We start from the raw sequence: 19,146 nt of genomic DNA, 5'->3' as shown, positions 1-19,146 counted from the left end.
TCCTAGGCAGTATGATAATACAAATAAATAACTGCACCTCCTGAAAGAAGGTGTACCTGAACCTGTTTAATTTCTAAGGCATGCAGGAATTTTCATTGCTTAGATTTTTGGTTTTGGCAAGTTTAGCCAAGTAGCTTGAGGGAATGTATAACCGGAACTGTTCCACGTGTTAAACAAACATTGGTGACTGACAGGAAAACATAAATCAAAGTCATAACGAAAATAACCATAGGATCCTATACTAAACCATTTCTAGGACAGTACATTTGTGGCGGTGCACAGAATCCAGTTTCAAGCTAAATAACCTCGTCCATTATTGTCATGTTCTTCTCCTTTCTCATCCTGACTTCATTTTGATTCAGTTATTTCATTATTTAGATAACGTTGGGCTGATTGGCTGTAGTCTGAGCCCCCTCAAGAGTAGGGAGATTTATCAGGTGACATGTAGTCCTTTACCCCTGTCTCAGGATGGGTTAATGCAGATTTATGAATATGTAGTCTTAAGTATTTTTTCTGCGATAACTTAGGCTGTTTTATCTGATATTTCCAGTTTTAAGACACACATCTCTGTCACCTCTGAGTAGAATTTTATCCTTTGCCCCTTGATCTTGAAAAATTAGATCACAGCTTATTTTTTAGGTCACAGCAGTGGAGTAGCAAAATCAGCATCTACTTCACATTGTGCCTTCCAGTAACTCTTTCATTATTCCATGATCTTGATTTTTTTAATCAGAGTTGAGAAGAAAGTGTGGATTTTATGCACTCTAAAAAGGAAGCACATTACTTTGTCATAGATAACATATCATGTCAGTGTATGAAATCCTGAAGACTTTTTGGTTATGTCCCAAAAAGAACACTTATGAGTTTATTATTTGTTTCAAATTCAGCAAGAGTGATTATTTTAGAGCTAGTACTTTTTTGGCCTATTTTGCCCACTTTTAAAAACAAGTAGTAGTTTAAAACCATACTTAGATCCTTCTCATATTTGCTATAGACTGTTGCAATGTCCTCTGGATTCTGAATATCTATTAAAATAGTCATGGTACATACAAGACCCTACAATATTTTTACTCTACTGCCATGGGGCCAGCTAGCCAGCAGATGAAACAAAAGTTAAGTAACAAACCCCTGTTCCCATAGATGTGGTGACATCTTCAATAGGGCTGATGACAGTAAGAAAATAGATAAGACAAAGCCATATCAGCCCGTATTCCATAAGAAAGACTGTGAGGAGGGGAAGCATAGTGCCAAGCACAATGGAGCCGTGGTCCGTGACTGGGGCTACTAGGAACTGCGGTAATACAAATAAATAACACTGATTAAAAACTGAGAGAAAACAAATGTTACGTAAAGTTTCTAAGAAGGGTTTAAAATGTAAAATTACTGGTACTTGAAATTGTCCTTTTAATTATTCTATTCACTTAATTATGCTTTTACAAGACTCTTATGAAAGAGCGAGAGAGAGAGAAAGAATGAGAGCATGGAACTTAACTCTTCCTGGAAGTCTGGCGGAGGAGAGAAGAGAGAAGCACAGTCCTTTTTCTTTGTAGCATCTCTTTGCTATAGAAATCTTACTGTTTCTTTTGCAAATCTTGAGAGAGGTCAAAAAAGAAGAACCAGTGTGACCCCTGGAAAACCGTCTCTTTCATCTCCCTTGCTCTGCAAAGGATATACTTCTTGTCTTGCAAATGGAGCCGTTTGACAATCATTGCTCTCTGTATCTGGTTTAAGCTTCATCTTTGGTGCTAACAACTAGTGCACTTTTGACCTCCCTATGCTGCAGTAGAGGTACAGTGCCAAAAAAGGTCAAGGAACAACTTTTCCACAAAGATCAGTCTCTGACAAACCTTTTCCTTTGAGTATTGGATATTGTCCTTACTGGACTTGATTTTAAGATAATTCAGGGCTGTTCCAGAGAAAGCAAAGGCAGTCATCTACTACTGCTTTACAGCCCACATACTGGTTCCTTATTTGTTGCACATTTTCCCCCAAGATTTTATATGTGAGCTCTTTCCTGTGGCTCTTTTTAAAAAAAAAAAAAAAAAAAAAGGAAATGTTCCTTCTGTTCTCTGCAACAACAGGAGAGAGTCAACGGTTGGACTATTTGAAAAGGCATAGAAGCTGCACAATTTTCAGGATCTCCAAAACATTCATCTTCTCACAGTTTCCACATAAGTATATTAAATACAAAAGAGAACTGGTTGTTTTTAAACAACATTAAAAGGTCTACTTTGCACCACTACAAATCAAGGATTTCAAGGTTAAGTTCTTTTATTTTACTCTGAACTTATATACTTGTGAAACACAAATTAACAACAGAATGTCAGTCAAATTTAAATGTCATATTTTTGTCACTTTAAAATAATTTAAATTGTGTTTCACTGAAGACTTGAAATGTTCTATTATTCTAATTAAGACACTATTCTATCATTTAAGCTAGGGTTGTGACCTACGGGGCAACGTATTTAATACTCTTTTCCAGTCAGCATTTTCTCTTGTTAAGTTTGTATACTGAGCTATATATTAGGCATTATTCAACAGCCCATGTCCCAGGTAAAACTCAGTGTGAGTTTGGCCTGTATAAGGACTGAAAGACTAGGCTCATTCATTATATGTAAGTTGATGGATTTATTATTTAATTGCTACCATTTCTTTGAAATAGCCATTTTAAAATGCATATTGTGCTGATACTCTGTAGTTACTTTCTTAGGGTCCTTTAGGTTAAATGTGATGATCTAGTTGCCATGTCTATAGTTATGCAGTCAGAGTACTACAAGTCCTAGTGAAATTTTAGATATTTAGATATTTAGCAATTCAGCATGAAATTTGTTTTTGTTACTGTTGTTGCTTTGTGTTTTAAAGAGGTATTTCCAGATAAATAAGCCCATAAACCTACATACATGATTGTGGTTTTAGGTACAAGTCAATATATGGTTGCTTAAGTGGTGCAGCAATATTATATCCAGAGGATACACCTACCAGTGTTAAAACATTCCATACATATTGGTGTATAACAATGTTGCATTTGTTTAAAATACTTGCACATACCAGGTTTTCTACCTGTGTAAAACAATTCTGTAACAAATTCCAAAATAACCTATTCTATCTACTTGTGCAACAATGGAATGGCACAACAAATCAATACACATTTCTAGTTTTTAAAACCTTAACATCATGGTCATTTAAAATTTTCTTTTCAAAACATCAAAAATAATTCAGGGGTGCTGGAACAATTTGTATAGTGGGGTTGCTGAGAGCCACAGAACCAAACGCTATATATAACGGAAACCACTTCAAGCAGCACTCCCAGGACCCTTAGTTCCAGCACCTATGAAATAATTACACTATATTATAAAGTAATACTTTGCCCTTTTTGCATTGAATTATAGTCACTAAAATATCATTTAACTCCTGTTTAAAATACATATATATATATATATATATATATAACTTCTAAACATTTAAATATTTGTTGTGAAGTAGACTTAGGCTAAGTCCCGCTATTTAAAATTTAAGCTCAGAGCAAATTTCTGCATCAAAGCTAAAGCGTTAAAAAAGTGTTTTAGAAATAATAACTAATGCTCAGCACTTGAATAGACCTTACATGTTCAAAGTGCTGAACAATTATTAACTAATCAAGAAATGTTAGCAGCCCCTGAACTATATCACTAATGGTGCTGCTATAGTAACAAAATGATCTTTAATCACCTTAAAAGATATGGTATATATCATAATGTTTAGGAATTTGGACTAAGAAGAGGTGCTGCTGATAGAAAATTATTTTTTATCTAGTCACCACAGTTAAAATAGTCCTTTCCCATCAATTTCTCAGCTTCTTGTTAACATTTGCTGTGCAGAGATGCAATTATTTATTCCAACAAAACCTGTAACCTTGGTGCTATTATGAGCCTGATTCTCCTCTCACATTGGTGTTAAATTTATGTTACTCCATTGATTTCAGTGAAGATGCTCCTGGTTTACATCAGTGTGTATGTGAGAGGAGAACCTGGCCCTTTTTTACAAAAAGGCTGTTTGCATGAGTGCATTTGAATTTTTAGTATTACAGTAATAAGTAGTATACAGTAGTACCTCTAATGTGATCTACTTCTTGCTTCTCTCTCAAGTGACCATCTGGCATAAAGAGTTGGGTCCTCTACCAGTTGCTTTGGATGCTCCATCTTTCTATATTATTACCCTCTGTAGGTTGTTTTGCATTGGCAAGATGTGAGATCTTGCTGGCTATTCTGTCCTTCCCAACAGGACAAAGCTTTATTTGTTTGCAGAAGCAAAGATTATTTAGTGATCTTTTTCTTCTTCATTCCAGTCTCTTCTGTACTAAAAACTCTTTTCCTGCTGTGCAAACTCAGTGGGAGTCCCCTGGCTGCTTTAGGATACAACACTACTAGTAAAGGAAGTGGTAAGTGCTTTCTCTCAGAAAGTATGATGGCAGACCCTTGTGTAATACAACTTTGTTCATTGTGAAATTGCACTAAAACACTTGGTGGCTCTTTTTAAATACAGTCTGTGTATAAAATATATGTGTGCACAAATCTAGTAAGTTTTTAATGTGTAGTATGAAAATGTCCTTCTTCTAAATGGTTGGCTAAAGAGAGGCATTTTCCTATGACCATTCGTAGGGGATAGGGCAGTGTTTGGTTTTAAGTAAACAAGTGCTGACCCAAAAATGCAATCCTCTTCTTGCTGCAATTTGTGCATCAGGAACAGTAACACTAGGGCCACAAAAAGAGGTATTGGGAAATCACCTGCAGGTTTGATGCTCATTCACACACAGTTGTTTTCCATAGGTCACATTGGGAATAAAGTGGAAGGTAGTGCCTTTTACCCAGACAATAGTGCCAAAAGACTATTATGTAATAAAAAAACCCCTCTCTTTTAGATGCAATTATCTAGTTAGTTCAATATTCATAATTCTGTTAGTAGCCCAAAGTTACTGTGAGAAGGGCTTTTCTTAAAACACCTTTAAGCTTCACCCAAAAGGTTTTTCCTCAGCCAGTGAGTACACCTTATACACTCTTCTCCAGGCACCAAACTACTCTCACTCCCTATCAAATGATACTTCCCTAGCACCTGCTCTTTGATTTCCTCTCCTTCCCTATAAAGGTTGTCAGCTGTAGTTCATCAGGAGGGCTAGACAGCTTATCCTGGGGCTTTAGCCGTACATTTCCACCACAACACATACCCCCCATACTCAACCCCAAGCTTTTCCCCCAGGTGCTCGATTGCCTCCAATGCAGGATCTGAACAGCCTGTCACAGGTCCTATATATTACAAGCCTAATACCTCTAAAAATGTCAGATACAATTGCATATTTTTAGACCTACTGGGCTGAAATCCCAGCTTCACTGGAGTTAATGGGTGTTCAACGAGGCCAGGATTTCACCCCTAGCTCTTTATTATTTTTAATTATGGATGGGGGAAGATGGAGGGGTGTGTGTGTGAGACAGAGGGGGGGTTAGGAACATTCTTTTGTAGCAGCAAGATTAGGGACATTTCCAAAAGCACAACCTTTGTTCTCCTTCAGCCAACCAGATGGGCATGTGATAAAATAGTGTGTGGGTTTCACAGCTCAACATAAATGTTACTCACCTCATATTTTCACTGTGTCCACTGTTAGGAAAATTGTACAGAGAACTTTTAAAAGGGTGATAATGTGGGCACTGGGCAAGGGAAGATAAATGCTGTGACTCATCAGTGAAAATCCATAAGCTAGCCCTTGTTTCTGTAATGTAAAATGTGTTCTAAGCATTGTATGAAGATGTATAAGCATTGCTAGCAAGTCCAGCTATGGCTTATTGTAAAAGAAGGTTAAAATTGAGAGTAGTCAGTTTAATGTTAACTATGGTTTGCATGTTCATAAAAGGTTTGAAGTTCCAGAAAATAAATGCCATGCTATACAATTTTTTGGAAGAGTGTATGATTGCACAAAACTTTCAAAGTACAATGAAAGTCTAAAAGAAATATAATTATTATTGTCGGTTTATCACCTCAAACATGTTGTTGTAAATTGTCATTATATCAGATGAGTTTGGTAACAGGTTTTCCATTTTGCACTTTATTTGACAAGGTGATTCATTGTTTAGTGCAGTTTAAGATGTCAGTCCTTCTGGAACGAATTGAGCTGAGCTGATGTGCATATGAGCACTCCTCCATCAAAGTATATGATTAAAGAAGGGTTATTCTTCTGAAATATTGTTGCCCTATTGCCTGGAATACAAGTGTTTTCTTTATTGAAATATAATTTATCACAGTTAGCTTCATCTAGGTAACCATATATATGTTACACATGGCATATGGGAAGCCTGTTACAGTTACCCACAGAATCATATTTTAGATAATTTCTTATACTTCAGCACAATAGCTTGTCAAGTAATTGAAATCATTTGTTTCTGGCAGATCACATCTTTGTTTCTCAGAACATAAGTGTTAGTAAAAAAACAAAACCAAACAAGCCATAGGCATTACCCTATAATATCTAGTCCCTGACAGTGGCCTATTCCTGATGCTTCAGAGCAACGCTAACTTCTCCATCTTTGCTTTGGGCAAATGGTGCAAACCAGTAATGGGGGAGAGGGAGGCTGGGAAATTCCTTCTGGTCCTTCAAAAGGCAGCAGCTTTCTTCATGAAGGATGAAGTTTGCTTTCAATGGTCATCAGTTTTGACTAACCTGCTATCTTAGCACAGCTGCCTGTGCTATATTTAGATTCCTTTACAGTCCCACCAAGGTAATGGACTCAGTAATTTCTTGTAGAAATGAAATTCAACAGATTAATTATGTCACATAAAGTAGTACAGTATTTCCTACCGTCAATTCTGAATTCACTACCAATCAATTTCAGTGAGTGACTTAGAATTATGTGGCTGAAAAAGAAAAGGCACAATAGATCTGTCTTAACGAAACCATTCATTATTTTGCATACTATCATGTCTGTCATGATAAAATTATTTCGAATAGTTTTAGGTACATGCTGTAGGTGTAACTTAACCTTTTTTTCTCTCCCAAGCATATTACTCATATAATTGGGTCTTTGGGAAACTTTTAATCTTCTGACAGCTGTTCTAAATACAATAATCCACTCGAGCATTTAGCACCCCATTCTGCAAGCTGAGGAGCACTTCCTACACTTCCCATCCATTCTTATTCCCAGGCACTACAGGGTAATGAATGCCACAGACATACCGATCCATACATTAAAATTTGACTTCACTGGTAGTTGAGGATTAGAGCTGGGCAAATAATTGCTATTTTTGGCGGCTGAACCGAAAATCAGGAAAAAATATCCATTTCAGGTCAACTTGAAATGACTTTTTTTTTTTTTCTCTCAACAAAAAATCCCCCAAATTGTTTTGAATTTAATTAAACTTTTTATTTAACCTGAAATGAAATGTTTAATTTCATTTTCAGGTGCTTACCCTCTTTAAAAAATGAACATACCTAAATTTTGAAACCAAATGCTTTGATTGTTTTGGGAAAATTCCCCTCCCCTTCTTTTCGGTTGAAACTATTCACCAAATTTGAACCAAATTCACCGATAGTTTGAGTTGATCCACAACTGTGTTTTTCAATGATTAATCTATTTGTGCAAAATTTTTGCCCAGTGTGTTGAAGATGGTTATTAAAAATACTTTTACCCTTCTGAACAAAATCAGACATCCTTCCCAGAAAGAAGTAACCTCCCCTTCATCACCCTGCACTTAATGCAATAAAATGTGAATTCGATGACAATAATGCTGTAGATTGATACATTTAGCAAACTGAAGATCTTCATCAGAAAAATGTGTATTCATTAATAGCATTATTTTACATATTACAATAACAGGTTTTGCATGAGAGATCAATCGGTTTCAACACAGTGGATGTTTCTACCATGCTCCAAATATTTTTATTAGAGACAATGCCCATCAGCCACCTATGAAGCTCCTCCCTTTGTGCCTGCCTCTTCATTTTTATTCTGTCATCAGCAGCATGGCATTGCCTTGCTGGGCAAGGCTGGCATACAGATCTAAATTCTCCCCTAGTCTGTCTGGCACAGCTGTAGCCATTTGATGCATGCTGGCCACACATTCCTCATCTTTACCTCCTGGATCCCTTACTGTTCCTTCTCCCCCAGTGCCTGCTAGTTGCTGTACCATAGTACTGAGGTCACATAATTCTGTTAGTTATTAAATTAAAATGTAAGGGCTAATTCCCACCTTTGGTTATAAAGCATGAGAAAAGAAAAAGGGCAGAACACAAATGCTTAGCTCAGTGGTACTGAGGGGATCTTGTTTTAGTTAATGTGGGTCCCCCAAAAGATTTTAAAAACTGAAGTGAAAAACTTCAGGGGCAGATTTGGTAAATATTTATATTCCAACCTATGGCATGAAACAGAGAGGAAGATTCTTATGTATCATTTTATTAGCATATGAATACAGAGAGTTATGTGCATGGGGAAAAAAACCTACTAGTGGCTTCTCTTCACAAAATAGTGCCAAAAGCAGCACGGATCAATTGTAACTGGCATGGACACTCAGTGACCTAGTGGAGCCAAGAGGCTTGCTTTGATTTTTGCCACAATTTTAGCAATCAAAAATAAATATCTACAGTCTGTTTGCCACTTTTAAAAAAAAGAAGAGGCTCCACTTTGAGGTAAATAAACAAAAAACCACCAACCCCCCACCAAAAAAACCAACAACCTATCACACATAAAGAATTAGATCTGTCTAGCACCAGAGTCAATATAAATAACAATCAGTAAATGGGACCATCATAATTCTACAGAGCTTACAGCATCTTTGATTAAACCATTGGCTGGGGACTATAAGGATTTATAGAGTGATTTCTTGATGTGATGAGGGATTTTTTTGTTTTAGTTTTGGTTGGTTTTGGTTTTTGGAGGGGGGGGGGGGATTGTGCCTGATAGTGTAAGATAATAAAAATCATAGGTTGAGAAACCTGTCTGGGGTGTACAGTTTCAATTCTAAGGATGTCAGAAATGCCTCAGTTGAATTTGGTCCAAATTTGGCCCCCTGTTCCTTCTGGAGGCACCACACAATACATGTTCTCCAGAAGGGCATTATGCAATAGGGCTTTTGAGTCAGGAGATGTGAGCTACAAGTTTACGGCTTCCTGAGCAATGGCAATAACATCACCACTCCACCTCAGAGGACAGCAGGTTATTCGTAGTGGCATTAATCCCTATGGGGAGGGGGTACCATTGGCTAGAATGTGGGGATGCAATAATATCGCCCTACAGAGTCTAGTTTTAATAGACAGTATTGACCCTGTAAATGAGCTTCAGGAATGATTTACACTTTTGAGATACAGCTTGAACTCCTGTTAAACTACATCCCTTCCTCATAATGCTCTTTGGGAAAACTATCTTGTGAAATGTGTTAAATCTTACATGTGCCCCTCCATACCCCACCCATAATGACAAATTTTGAGAATTCTGATTGCAACACTATAGGTAGTTGAGTCTCGCTTTGCACTTAAAATACAGATTTAGTCTCTTGGTTTTGTATGAAAAATATAGCATATTCTCCCCACATGTATAGCATGTACACCTTGAGTACAGAATTATATTTCTGAGCATTTACAAGTAAACCTGTTGTTTGAGTTAAAATTAATATAAAAAATAGGTTCTTTTAAGAAATATAGCATACGTGTCAGTCTTTTCTTATTCCTAAATGATCTTGTCAGACTCTTCAAATTTCACTATAGCTAACATTAATTGCAATATTGTGCATAGGTTAATTTGAAGAAATTAGATTGTAATTCATCTAATGATTGTTGTGTCTAATTGCTATGGCCTTACAGACAGACTCAGGTTAATGGCTTAAATAACTCAAGTGACAATTGTGGCATCAGTGGTAACAACCAATGACCGCCATTCCTCTACAGCTAGTGGGTGGGTGGGTGAGGTCTGTGGCCTGCAGTGTGCTGGATGTCAGACTAGATGATCAGGCCTTCGAGTCTATGAGCTAATTTGCATGGAACATTTTGTTGGGTGTAATGACTTAGTGGTATGAAGGAGACTGGACACATGTCAAGAGTTCTCATTGGTAAATCACTGGACCCAAACTGTCACTGTTAATTAAAGATTCCATGGCCAGATACTAGTTTGGTCATCAGTGTTTGAAAGGCTTCCGATTGCACTGTTGCCCTGGCTCCACAGCACTGCTGGAGAAATTGTGCAGCATAGAGAGAGCCCTTAAAGGGCAAAGACTTTGAGACTCAGGGACTGGACTTTGCTTGCATCCCTTCACATAGTACTGATCTCATTAATACAGCACACCAACTCAATAAGTCAACTCCATATTTAGGACTAAAGTCATCAGTACACTTTGGCTGCTTTAGTCTACTGTGAATCTGCCCTCAAAAGTCAAAATTTTAAAAAATGTTTTAAGGCTGATACTACATATCAAAATAGTGCCCAATGGAGGAAGCAGTGGACTGACAATGACTAAATAAGATGGCTACATATCATCATTATAAATAGTGCATGGTAGCATTCTCTTTTGGGTGGTTGGTCTTTTTTAGTGTTCATTTTTAATCATTTAAAAAAAAATTAAATTCCAAGCCAACTCCCCTACCATGTTAAAAATTAGTTAAGGTTGAGAATATGTATCAGTATCTTAAAGATTTAAAAAAAAATAGATGGATATGGCATATTAAACCAAAACTAACATTAGAAACCCAGGAAATTCAGAGTTAAGTTTACTCATAAAAGAAATCCAAAGATGTTGAAGTATGGAAATGCACAGTTAAGGCAACCAAATAACCTTAATTCTGCCCTGTGGTGATGTTATTGGGGCGGGGGGGGGGAGGGAGGGAGGGAATTACATATGCTATTAAAAATCACTCTAATCTATGTCCATAAACACTCAAATGCCATAATTATAATAAAGTTACAGTTATTATATAACATCACTAAAGGGCAAAGTTAAGGTTATTTGTGTGCTTTAAATGTACATTTCCATACCTTAACATGTTTGGATTTCTTTTAAATACTTTAACGTGGAATTTCCTGAGGTTCTCATGCTTACTTCTGGGATAATTACAACATCCCTCTAATGTTTTCACCCTTAAATTACTGATACATACTCTTAACCTTAACTCCATCAAAACAGGGTTTTTTGTCTGGGAATAAATTAATACTTACCATTTTATAAGAATTTACATTTTCAATGCATTGTACTAACAATAACTAATCCCATGCATGATGCAAATTGGTGCACAGTAGATTTATGCTCTGCTCCTTGAAAATGTTTTATTGAATCAGAGTTGAATAGATGCATTCTGAACAAATAATTAATCGTTATATGACAAATGTGAACAACTGGTGTTGATAGAGTGAGCCTTAGAAGTTAGATACACTGCTCTGGAGGCAATAGATCAGTTGCCACCAATTGTACAAAACCCCTTTTAAAGAAATACTATTATTAGGAATAAATTTGTAGAAACTTGTCCAAACCTGGAGATAAGCAGCCCTTGGCACTCAGACCTCTCCAGCACAATTCTTGATATCTTAAATCAAGACTGGATGCCTTTCTAGAAGGTAAGCTTTAGTCAAACACAAGTTATTGGGCTCATTGCAGGAGTAACTGGGTGAAATTCTATGGGCTGTGCTATACAGGAGGTCAGACTAGATGATCTAATTGTCCCTCTCTAGTCTTGACATCTATTAATCTACTCCTGTCCATCATTCTGAAGGAAAAAGATTGAGGCACATTTTCATTTACTGTGAAGCAAATAACGGGAACAGTGTTGTGAACATTTATGCTGCTATGTGAGATTTGTAAAGTAGAGTCAGTAGGAAAAAGTCTGTCCTCTTTTACAGTCCAACACTAAGGACTTCAGTGGAGATTTGAATTAAGTGTAAATCAGGGACCTCGATTAAGGACTGTGGAATAGGTATGCACTCGGTTCTTAATGGTATACGTGCAGTAACTCCCAGGCACAGGGATGGAAGCCTATCGCTATCTTAGTGTGTAATAGTACAATATAGAGTATATGTACTGCTTATAACCCGGACAGTATTTTGAAAGTTTAGATTAGTAGTTTGTGGGGACTACTTTTCATGACTTTCCAGGTTTGTGAGGCTTTTTATTTTCTGACACAGGCATTTAAGAATTTTCAATATATAGACTAGATTAAACAACTGTATCACATCAAGGTCTATGGCATCAGTGTGAATTTAATGTTTGAAATTCAAACAGCATTTGAGGGGCCAGATTCTGGCTGCCTGCATACATGTACCTCTATATCAGGAAAACTATGGTAAGCAGTAGGAGCACATAGTGGAGTTTGCCACCTGGATTCTTCATCCTATAAAAAGACACTATTCCACATGGCCTTCTTTGACTTACCTGATAGAAAGGCACAACATCATGTGACCAGTGGGGTCAGGGATACGATGCAAAGTTTATGTCCACGTGTATGTATATACAGCTGCTTTGATAGAGCATATCTTCCAGAAGTGCCCCCTGGATCACAGTCCCACTGTGCATATTATTCCTACTCTTAGTGGGTGCCATTCATTCTATCTGCATAAAGCCAGACTATTCAGATTCTAGGTGGGTGGAATGTGGAGCGCTTAGGGAGATGAAATCCAAGTTGCAGGGCATGGGCTGCTGTGCTGTCTCCTCACTACCTGCAGATGCTATTTTTGGGGGACTTTCTTATAGTCAATGTGCAGCCAGTATGCAGACCCTTTCTTCAGCGTACGGACAGTGCACAGGCAAAAACTCCATGCACCCCCTATCTAGGGTTAAGTGGGCCAAGGGATTTGTGCAAGTCTCCTGCACCATAGGTGATTTTCACCCAATTGAAAAAGAATGTGAGGGGGCTGTGTATGGGTTGGTGTTAGACAGGATACGAGCTATATTAATGCCACTTTTGCAATTCTTTTAGGGAGCGGGCATTATAACTGTTTCCAAGCGCTAGACACAATTTGGCTCTAAGCATATGGCTTTTATATGACATGAGTGAATGCTGTATAGTGCATGCCAGAGATTTGTTTTCTTTCAGAAATCAATTTATATTGACATCAAAATCCAATATGCTCTCTGTGAGAAAAAAATAAGAAAATATAGAGCTTATAACCATGCTAGTAAAGAATATTTGATAATGAATGGCCTTGAATCACAGTTATAAAAATGATACTGTACTTTGTCTCCTGAGATCAAATAATATAGTTCTGCAAACACTAGTTAAGTCAAGGTGTTCTCCACCTCTCAGGATTAAGCCACATAGCCTTACAAGTTTGAATTGTAACCATATACTATTCCAAATACTGTATTATGAATTATTGGCTCTATGGTGTGATTATACTATTATTTTCACTTAGAAAAACCAGTAAGTGGCCACTGACCTAATAAAGCAGAAGCACGGTACAATAACTGATGGAGTTCTGCAGTTTGTTGGCTGAGCTGACAGACATGAAAAGCCTCTAACTTACGAGTTCTGTTCTCATCATCAAGATATGATTGCAGTCAGAGTGAGTTAGGTTAAAAACAAAGTGCTAAGACAGACCAAGATATACTTCAAAACTCAATTCTCATGTAAAAATTAACCATGATAAATCACTAAAAATTCATAATTTTAATTAAAAAAAAATAGACTGGCTAAAGTCTGTATGATTTTATGAGAAATTGCACCTAGAAATTATTTGGCATTTTCCAATATTCTGTAAAGAGTGATTCAGACCTTCAGTGTGGCTTGGGTTTAACTTAAACACAGTTCTGGACTGTAACAGTGAGAATATGCAAGTGGAGAACACGTCATAGATTCAAAAAGGCAATTGCAAGGAATTTTTCTCAAATTTTTAAGGGCTTCATTCTCATCTACATAAGGCTCTTTTACAGTGCTTTGGCCTTGTAAAGGGGACTTAGTGAAGATAAGAGTCAGGACCTACATGTTTTTCTCACCATTATAAGTGAAAATACGCCTTTGGTAGCTTGAAACCGGAAAGTTTTCTTACCAGTTCCTCCACTATTACATGGACATGCCAATGAGGTATTTTAGGTCGTCTTCTAAATTCTGGCTAGGCTACTGGCATTTTATTTGATTGATTGATTTTATTAAGAAAACCAATACTGAAGGATTTTGTTTGTTTAAAATAATCCCCCACGCACATAATAGAAAATATATATATATATTAAACAGATAAAATAGAAAACAGCAGACCCAGTTTCTGGCTTATTAACTGTAGCCTCCATTTACAATAGAGATTTTTAGGAAAGAGTCATTTTTGCAGAGATACTAGATAGAGCTTTCAGCATTGTTTTAGCCACCCAATATAGTTTTAAAACAAGATAAAAACATTTAAAATGTACATAATCTAAATTATTCAAACAGCCTAACTGTAAAAGAGCTTATATAAATATATACAAAGCTCATTCAATGGAACTATGTAAATGAATGAAATTTTAAGAGACAGAAAGTTTCCTAACATCCAACATCAAACTATTAATAATAAAGAAATAAAGGTTTAAGATATATGTATACTTGTTCTTTGGGAACTGGTGTTGCAGTTCATTAGATTCATCTGCCTGAATGTTTGCATTTCCATGTGTGACCAGAAAGATTTTGAAACTCCTTAGTTTGCATGACCTTTACTTTGGAGCCATGTAGCCCAAACCTCTTGACTGATATAGAAACTCTAGACTCTATGAAAGATTGCAAACAATAACTCTTCTGTATTTTGATGCAGTATTTTTTTCTTCGAATGTAGGCAAAACAGATAACCAATTTTGCTTTTTTTCCCCAATAAACGATGTTTATTATGCCGATTCTAATTATCATGCAATCTAATGGTTTTAAGGCTTATATTTTCAACATCACTGGACATCACAAACATGAAAGCATTTTATACTGTCATTATACATCAATGTTTGTACTTGGTTATACATATATACAGAAATTATTCACACATCTTAACCTTGCTATTTCCTCCTTTGAAACCAACATAATTTTACTCTGAAAGCAGCTTTTTAATAAATGGTATAAGAAATACAGCAAGGCACACTTTTTTAAAAACTTTTTTCCCTTTACCACCTCAAGAAGCATAAAAACCCAAAATGTTGTACTTAATTCAGTAGAATGTCAACAGTTCCTAATATACAACACCATGTAGTTGTTTCTTGAAGTGTTGCATAGATTAAATTTTAAAATGAAATAAATGGCATTGATTTTAATTGCTTAATTTTTAGATGTATTGAATTAGGAGGACTAATGACTTTTCCTTTTGCTGCAATCAAATAAAATTGTAATTTTGAACACAAAATAGTTTCAACAAACATATGCATTATACATATATATATATTAAATTTGATACATGAAATAAGAGAGTACTGACGGTACAGCTCTGTAAAGATGAATCAGACTGATCATGATCAATTTGTGGAATTTCAAAACTTTAAAGAATGTAAAGGGTGATAAGTATTACAGAAGCATTCAGTTTAGGTAGAGTGGGTAGTTAGAGGTAGTTTGGGAGGGGAATCCACATGAAAGCAAATGGCTTTGCTATACTACAAAATGATTACTGAATTAGGACCAGCATATGTAGCCTGATCAGAAAACCAACATGGACAAATCACATTTGGAAAGAAAATGTATCTTGGGAGTCAGTGTAACGAGAGGCAGTGAATGATGCAATGGCATTGGAGGTCATCCCATGGTTAACAGGATGAACCTGCACCTGAACAGCAGCCAAGTTTCTAAAAGGAAATGAAAAAAAAAAGTGAAAGTATGTTACATAAAATACAGTTTTATTTGCAAAACACAAGCTCTTCCAGAACAACTGAAGATAGCCATTATACGATTACATGCCAAAGCCTTTAAATGCACAGGCATACAGTATGTGAACAACGATTTTTAAATGCCTAGATTCAAGTTAGAGTAAAAAATGTCTTTGTATTGATGTAGAAAACTCATTGATTTTTTTAAGAACGTAGTTTCAAAACAAACAAGGGAAATCATCAAGTCTGACCTTTTCCCTGGATCCTGTCCTTATACTTACCTGTGAACTTACCTTCAGCACACTCAAAGGTGCTCCGATCAATAACAAAATATGGATCTGCCATAGCCAAACAACAAAAAGGGATACACAATATTTAACAGACACACATAATTTATGTACGTATATACAATGAGATTTTAATATAAAAGGCGAAGAGGGGTATCACAGAACTATTTGGACATTTCTGGCACCAGTAATGAGTTAACTTTTCATACTATGGAATTTATCCAGCTTGGAGTTTAGGGTTAAACTATTCATCAAAGAGCAGAGGCTTATGATGAGGATTATGAAGAAATAACTGTCGGAATACAGCTAAAAGATTAGTGCAAAGTACATCTCTTAGGCATTTCCTAGGAGGCACTCCAGACATGCATTATATGCCTTCCAAATTAAGCAGAAATATCTGGATCTATCCAGTTACCTTCTCCTTTGATCTTATTTGCTGTAACTGACCTCTCTATTTTTATAGAAAAAGTAAATTACATGAAATCAGTGCAAAAACAACATGCATAATAATGAAGATATCAAATTTGCTCTTTAAAAACTTTGGTGTGGGTTTTAATCAGATCTATAGTGAGAAGTCTCACTGTTGGACAGTTAACCTGTTTTCCAAAATCAAAACGTCCACAGATGATAATATAAACTAGCTATTTCTACCATGTAGATATATAAATAAGTCCTCTGGTGGAATTTTCTGCTATAGTGAAATAAAATATCATGACTATGTTGTAAAAAAAGGTAAAGAAACACTGTTGTTTCTAGTGCCCTATTAAATCTGCAAAGATAAATGGTAAGAAAAGGTTTAGATCATTCCTGCAGCCTAATTTTTTTATATTTAAATTATTACACATTAGTGTCTGTATTCCACTGGCCTTGAATACTGTTTTTTTCATAGAATTATGTAACTACTAATACTTTGCATTTAGATATCACATTCTATCCGTGGATCTCAAAACAGTTTTCGGTGAATGATTTAAGCCTCAGGACTCCCTCCTCAATTATTATCCCTGATATTTCATTGTTAAAGAAACTGAGGTAGAAAGGGATTGAGTGATCTGCTTGAGGCCATACGAAAAGTCCATGGCAGAGCTTGGAATAGCAGCCAGATTGTCTGACTAGCAATCTTGTGCTTTAGCCACAGGACCATCCTTTCCCTCTAGGTTCCTCCTGGCTACAGTCAGTTGCAGGATATTTTAACTCCTGCTGCAGGATTATGGGATAAAACCAGTTTATTTTTCTTCAACCAAGTAATAATTTTTTTCCAATGTATGTGAAATTTAAATTGTATGTTCTATACAAAAGGACGGAAATATCTTTTGTGACTTACGTGTGACCATAACAGATCGCACACAGAAATCTAATGTATTTTCCAGAAAAGACTCTAGGAACATCACATAAGGTTTTGTAGTGAATTGATCCCTGCCCACACTGAATATATGACTATGAATCCTGATTCCATTGGTGAGTCATGGGTCATAGTGACAGCAAAAGATTGCATGATCTCATATGCAGGAAGGCTGTTCTTTCAAGCTGTCCTCTCCTTGAGAAACAAAATCAGTATCACTTCTGAGCACCTCTGCTGTATATTGGCTCATATAGTAGAATAATCAGTTCTAATAGAGGTATTTTTGAAGCTGCTTATAGAATTGCTGTTACTTTCCCTTAATGGTCAGTTTTACAGCAAACTGATAAAGAACAATATTGCAATTTAAATACATTTGGTAGAAAATATATTTCCTCCACTATAGCTTTTATCCTCTTATACAGCCAAGGCAAACATAGACTGAAAGAAGATAAAATTAGCCAAGCTACATCAGTAAGTATGCCTTTTGTCAGCTTTGCATTCCAAGTATATTTTTAGAGTATACCTATACTATAGATTATTTTTCTCTTAGTATTGCAGCTACACTTGGAATTACACATTTTAATGAGCTTACAGCACAGGTGCTACAGGAAAAAATAATGGTGTTTGCCATTTATCTTTCAAATTAAATAATGTGTTTTTAAATAGTAACTTTTTTCATAATATACTTATGGGAACAACATTTATCTGTCACATTTTAAAAGATGTATTAGTAATAAATGTAAATTACCTTTAGAAAATCAGTAATTAGGCTCATCAAAAAATAAACAATCTGCCACCAAAAAGATAATCTTTAGCATAGTTAAGTATAATAACTGTTATTTGAATAAGTTAACAAATTAGGATAGATTGCTTCTGTAATTCATTCCCCATAGCATGAGAGATGAAGTTACAGCACCAAGCTCTTAATGGGGGAAGGGAATTCAGACTTTAGTGAAACACAGATCTCATATGTGGCAGCATGGATTTTCATTTTTTTTACTTGCTTGAGGTACATTCCCAGCATTGAAGCTAGGAATAATAAAATCTATGTGTAATTTTAATAGAAACAATACTATCTAACATTTAACAAACAATAAATAGCTTCTTAAATAAAGAGTAGCATGTAATAAAAAGGGCTTTTTATTATTTAAAAAAGCTTGTAACCTTAAGGCAAAATAAAAATTATTCTATGACTCCATCAAACTATCATGTACAGTCTCAGCATTTCCTTTCACTGAATTTCATGAGGGTGTGTAAATATCGCTATTCTTTATACTCAATTCTGGTCCTCAGGCCTGATTAACTGTATGTTGTCATAACCTAGTATTAATGAAAACACAGCTTGTTACATGTAAGTAACTGTAATATCTGTAACAGTGGATGGCAAGTTTGTGCAGTGCTTTGAGATTCTCAGATGAAAAGCACTATTGAAGTGCAAAGTTATATTACTATCATCATTAGTGAAAGAATGAGGGCAAGAAGAACAGGCCAGTCACACACACACTATGGTAATTCTCTTTCTCAGGTTAATATAATAATAAATAAGTGATGAAATTAAGAACTCTAACACAAGAGTAATTCAAATTTACTTTGTCTACTGTATAAACTTACAAACTTGAGCCTTTTGTCCTCATCTCACTTTTCATACAGATACTTCCATGTATACATAGTCCTCTGAATATAGGCACTTGATCATATACTCTCATCCATCTCTTTTGTAATTTCCCAGTTGAATTTCAGCTGCTTCTCCAGTGATTTTGATGTGGATGGTGTCACTAA

General features: G+C 35.9%; 1 protein-coding gene across 1 annotated transcript in view; it reads right to left on the bottom strand.

The window, feature by feature from the left end:
• Positions 1–14,771: 14,771 nt before the first annotated feature.
• Positions 14,772–19,146, bottom strand: part of AKAP6 (A-kinase anchoring protein 6) — a 297,070-nt gene continuing 292,695 nt past the window's right edge. The window contains 1 exon segment of the mRNA XM_029911420.1: positions 14,772–15,720. The gene's annotated coding sequence lies outside the window, so the exon portion shown is untranslated.

Source organism: Terrapene carolina, unplaced genomic scaffold (assembly GCF_002925995.2).
Source record: "Terrapene carolina triunguis isolate 2854851 unplaced genomic scaffold, T_m_triunguis-2.0 Scaffold96, whole genome shotgun sequence".
Lineage (NCBI taxonomy): Eukaryota > Metazoa > Chordata > Testudines > Emydidae > Terrapene > Terrapene triunguis.
This window is presented reverse-complemented; position numbering and strand designations above follow the sequence as displayed.